Here is a 6,361-nt window from a genome sequence, read left to right on the forward strand (position 1 = left end):
TTATTGTATGAGTATGCCTCGTTTATTTAAAACAAGAATGCACCCCCAAACGTTTCCTGTCCTATGGTTGTTGTTTAATTAGGCTTTAATTAATGCAGTGTTAATTCTTTAATGGCTATAAAAGGTCATAGATATATTGATATTCATAGATTTAACAGTAAATGAAGCAGATATCAGATATTTCATCCAGTTGTATCAAATTACGTCGAGTATCTTTGCATAAAGGGGACTAGATTATTGCTTCAAACTGCATTTTCTGAATTTTGATTCAGATGCGGGAGGAAAACCATGTCTACTTTTTAGACAAGCCAAGCGATGAATATATATTTATATTGAGAGATACAGGTGGAAGAAATTGTGTTCTTTTTGACATTTTTCAAATTATTCCTAATCAGGATACCCTTCTTGACAGTGTTTCTGACGAGACATTCTGATAGAATTATAATGGCTGTATATGTCCACTATTACTTTGCTAGTATTAGTACGAATGAAATGCTGTGATGAAGTGAGAGATTGATGATGGTATATGAAGTAATGATGGCATTTTGAAGTTGTTGTTTTCACGAGCAGCTGCCTTTTGCAGCCAAGTGGAAATGCACGCATACAATAACACATATGTAACCGCGTTAGAAAGTAAGCTACGCTTGAAGACATTTTGATAGTCTGTATATTTATGACACTTTATGAAACAAAATGATAACATTTTTACAGTTATGACACAAAATACATTTGTTATTCCGAATAGTTAGTAAGCTGATATAATTCTGCTCTGAACAGTAGGGGTGGGGTGGGGGTGGTCCGTAGATATAGGTGTCATTGGTGAAACCCGCGAACACGGGTATGGTAGGGACATACCAAGGGTCCTAAACAAGCCATAGTCTGCAGATATCCTGGTACTGGTAAGGGAGACAACTTCACGCAAGGAATTACATTGACTCAGACAACTGCTCCAAACTGAGCGATATACATTGAAACTGTCACTTTTACCCCTCGCCGTATTGGAAAAAAACTAAAGTAGTGATTTGTTGATATATATAAAATTCAGTAAACTCTGATTAAGATACAGTCATAGAGGTAAAATAGGAGCCAGAAGAGAATATTGATTATTCAAATCCTGCTATAAAATAGTCATTTATGTCTGTAAAATGTCATTGTCGATTCCATTAACAAGGTGTCCAAACATTTGTTATTCTGTCTGGTATGGGGCGGCGGGGTAGCTCAGTGGTTAAAGCGTTCGTACGTTACGCCGAAGACCCGGGTTCGATTCCCCACAATGTGTGAAACCTATTCCTGATATTGCTGGAATATTGCTAAAAGCGGCGTAAAACCATACTCACTCACTCTATCTGGTATACCAGTCGTCTAAAGCTCCTCAATTCGCTTCTGTGTGCCGTGATCAGATAACGTGAGTTTGAATCCCATACTCACCCTAATTGTAATTATTGGTTTGTCAGCACCATGCTCGTGGGTGACCAGCATCACGATGTCCTCACACATCACGAGGGTAACCTAGTGGTTAAGCCATTCACTTGTCACGCCTAAGACCCGGGTTCGATTCCCCAGATGGGTACAATGTGTGAATCCCATTTCTGGTATCCCCCGCCGTGGTATTGCTTGAACATTGCTAAATGCGGCGTAAAACTAAACTCACTCACACATCACTTAGAATTTGAAACACTGTTGTACTCGTGACATTTTCCGAACTACAGACAATCAGTGGTAGCTGGATCTAAGAGCCATCCTATTGCTATCATTTCATGTCCTATGTTCCGGCGTCAACGAGACTTCGTCGACAGATGAAGTTGCCACGTTGCTGATGCTGCTACTGTTCTGCTGCCATAAACGTTTGTAAGCTTCAATGGCGAACTGCTATCAATGGCTTTCAATGGTCCAATCAATCGGAATTTCATTTTCCTTATATTCAAACTTTATTAAATTTCTCCGATGGCAACAACTGAAGCTGTGTAAAGCTCACAGGATTCATTCCGATGGTAAAAATATGGGCGACAGAAATATACTTTCTCAGGCGCTTGTCTTAGTGGAAGGATTAAATTGTGTTCATCCATTTTGATCTGGAAAGTGGGCGGGGGTGTCACTGATTTTGTACATAACATGCAGGGGTTCACTTAATTTGAACATCAATTATGGAGGGGGGTCATATTTCTCCATAAAATCATCATCCCATCCCACCCCCCTACCCCCGGCCATAAATTATGCACGGTCCCTTAGCCCTATTAAGAACCATCGTTTTTGTTTGCAGTTGCTTACGTGTATTCTTGTAAATCTACTTCACCAGCCGGCGCAAGTGTGGCATTCAAACTAGCAATACGTTTTGTTTCTGAATAATAACCTTTTTGTTAATGCTATTTATAACTGAAACATCTCGCATAGCTGATTTCAACAATCTTTGCGTTTTACAAGATAATAGACGATAATACTCACTAATGATAGACACTGTCTCATCCAAACATCTCAGGTGGCGTCATCACTCATTGAACCTATCCATAATAGGGGCCATACTGTCTCGACCACCGGCCCCGAGCATGGATCAGTTATCTAGTCAGTTCATATTCCATCTAGAAGCTAAGTTTAACACTCATTTTCGTTTCATCATTAATTTAAGTATTCGAGGTTTTGTACAAACCCGCATTTTTCAGAAAATTGATGCTTCTTCAATTGTGTTGTGTATTTATATATTTCCCTATAGCCTTAAGAATAAACATATTATAACCGCACGTGATATTGCATTGTTTTTAAGTTACCATGGAAACAACTGTCTTATTACGGAAACATTATTGGAGTCGTTGGCTCGAAATGTTTGACGTAATGAAGACGTCAGTCCGTATTTTTTTATATTACTCTCAGTTTTCAATATATATATCTGCTGAAAAGCCTTTTGAAATATGCTGATCTATTAAATCCACCTGAATACCACACACTTCATAAATGTATACTTTGAAAGAAGTCTTCTTCTGTGCACACCGTGTCTGGACAAATAGGTCGCGAAAAATCTGGCAGCGTAAAGAAGCCCTGCTTAAAATATGCCTTAAATGGGGCTGTTTCGTTTGTGGGTATTGCCGGAGACACATGACGGGACTACTGGGGTGTGACGTCATGTTATTTCACGGTTAATAAATGTGAAAACCTTTTGTTCACATTTTACACTTCACTTTCCGAACTTTCCTCGATCTGTTAAGGCTGTTAGATTCCGCATTGTGCCTAACTGTGCTTTTAATGGGTGGAATTACCACCTGCTCTGACACACTTCCCGCAACCGGCCCAGGCCCCAGAACCACGACTATCCCAAATCACGCTTACCCAAGCTCACATTCGACCAGACCCCAACCTCACTGCCATCTTCACCCTACCTCACATACACCCCCATCCCACACTAACCCCACTTTAAAACCATGCGACACCATCCCAGAGCCACTCAAACACTGCCTCACCCCCACCACTTATCCTGCCTGACAATCATGACCAATCGCCATCTCACAACTATACCCTGGAATATTGCTAAACTCACTCACTCACTCTCTCACTAAAGAGCTATACCCAACTAAAACCCACAGGGACATCCTGTCCGAAATCACAACCTCTCCTGACATCAACCCACCTCACACTCACCATTGCCCCGACTCACACCCACACGGATTTCATCTCCTGCTCTTCATCGATCCCACCCCCAGCTACCGCCGACTCTGCCTCACACACACACACCTGCCCCCTCCTTCACTCTGACTACACCTCACAACTACCTTGACCCCACCTCCCGTGCACCACCGACCCATCTCACTCCCATCACCTATCACACTTCACTCGCATCACCCGGACTCCACCTCGCACCAACCTCTGGCCCCACCTCACAACTATCTTGACCCCACCTCCCGTGCACCACCGACCCATCTCACTCCCATCACCTATCACACTTCACTCGCATCACCCGGACCCCACCTCGCACCAACCTCTGGCCCCACCTCTCAACTACCTTGACCCCACCTCCCGTGCACCACCGACCCATCTCACTCCCATCACCTATCACACTTCACTCGCATCACCCAGATTCTAATTCATACCAACTTCTGGCCACACCTCACAATCACTCCGAACCCAACCTCACACCCACCCCGACCCCATTCTTCAAAACACTGGGGAGGGTCCGATTGAGCGTATACGGCAAAGAACAAGATATATTCTTGGTTTCAGTTTGACCAAACCTTTTTAAAAAAATCGTCATGAAACTTCTTCATATCCATGCGTTTCGTTACACCCGAATGTTTGCACTGTAGAGTTAAGACTGAAATTCCAGGGATAAATCGTTTAAAATATAGTCAGTACCCAATAGAACATGTCCTCAGGACCCCCATCTTTTGAGAAGAAGCCTTTCCTTTCAGACATCCTCGGAATTTAAAGGATTTAATCTAACTGGGTATCAGTTTGGTTGAAGAATGAAGCTGTGTCTAGGGTTTTTAAGATCATTCAATGACCGGAATGACCTCAGTAAAATAAAAAAATCTTAACCATGTAAGCTCTTGTTGAAATAATTCAGGTAGAGATAGCTCTTTCTACATCTGAAATCACATCAACGCATTATACTCGGAATACAGATGGCGGCATTTTATACCTGGCAGGTAAGTGCATTAACCTTTACGTAAACAAAACAACATGGTGTGCAGCACCTGAGATTAACTCTAGCGTACTTCCCCTTTCAGAGGATACGAGGGACGAACAATCCCGCGATTGTACAAATTTTAATCCTACTCCCGCTGCGAGACAGAACAAAACAATCTGATTTCATTCATATATCTGGTCTACCCAACCACGTCACAACCTGGCCCTCGCCACAAAAACATCTTAACGCTGCGATGATCGTAAGCCTGTGTTCAAGTTCGGGAGCAGCCTGGTTCCCGGGGTCTACTGCGCTACGCAAGGGATGGGTGATCCAGACAATCCAGTGATCAACAGCATGAACATCGATCTACGCAATTGGAATACGATGACATGTGTCAACCAAGTCAGCGAGTCTGACCACCCGATCCCGTTGGTGGCCTCTTACGACAAGCATGGGTTGCTGAAGACCAATTCTAACCCGGAACTTCACGGGTCAGGCCCTGAGAGTACCCAGGACACGTGGATCCATGGATAGTCAGGCCCTGACTTTAATCAACATGCTCAAAATTGCACTGAATGGATTTAAATTACCTGGCCCAGAGTGCTTTCTCTGTGTTTTCACAACAGCCCAGGTACTTTGATAAATTTATTTAAGGGCGTAATAAACATTGGGACAGAGTCACGTGGAAAGTTCATTGTGTAATTATAAATCCATACCCACACTATCGACCACTGGTTTGCACAGAGTGTTGGATGAGCTGATTTAATCTTACATCAGTTCCGGCAAAGTTGTGTACACACTGAGAATCAAATCGGGCATGAAAATATTCGATCTTGCTCCAAACTTGAACTGTTTTTTGCTACGAAAGATCATTTTCAATACCATCAACTGGGTTCGATTAATCGATGTAAAATTATTTCAAATTAATATTTTAAATTTTCTTAGATCTAATCACCGTCTTCTAATAGGAACGGGTAGATATTATAAAATTCCACTAAATGAACCTGTTTGCCCTTTCTGTATTATACCAGTTGTCGAGGATGAATTTCACTTTTGTCTCGAGTGCCCATTTTACCTTGATCTGCGATCCAGTCTCTTACCTCAGTATTATCACATGTTCCCAACTCGCGAGGAAATGGTCTTGTTATTTTGCTCCACTAATCAAAACATTTGCAAGAATCTGGCAAAATATATATTTCTTGCTGCTAAGAAACTTGATTCCATTTTCAAAGGGATATCTGTGAAATAATATCTTAGTTACACTAATGTTCTCAATGTACGTGTATTATATACAGCGCTCATGTTACAATTGTAATTATTATACCCTGTACTTGTATAATGGGCTGGTGGCCCCTTTACCGGAATAAAAGCAACTCAACTGGTTTGCACATGTAAGCACTATAACATCAGATACCACTATGGCCCACAGTAATCACAAAACATATCTAGTCATATCATATATATGTTTGTTGCTGCAGTTCGAGAAAGAGTGATGAAGACGTAGCCCGACACGAATTGGCGCGGAGATATATGAACATTCGTCAATCCGTTCTTCCGGGGTCGGTTCGGGTAGCCTGGTGGGTAAAGCGTTCGCTCGTCCCAGGTTCGATTCCCAACACAGGTACAATGTTTGAATCCCATTTCCGTGATGTTACGTACAATGTTTGAATCCCATTTCCGTGATGTTACTGGAATGTTGCTCAAAGCGGCGTAAAATCCATACTTACCGTACGCACCTCGAACGGGACA

Source organism: Haliotis rubra, unplaced genomic scaffold (genome assembly GCF_003918875.1).
Source record: "Haliotis rubra isolate DU_JTF1 unplaced genomic scaffold, ASM391887v1 Scf122, whole genome shotgun sequence".
NCBI classification, from domain to species: domain Eukaryota; kingdom Metazoa; phylum Mollusca; class Gastropoda; order Lepetellida; family Haliotidae; genus Haliotis; species Haliotis rubra.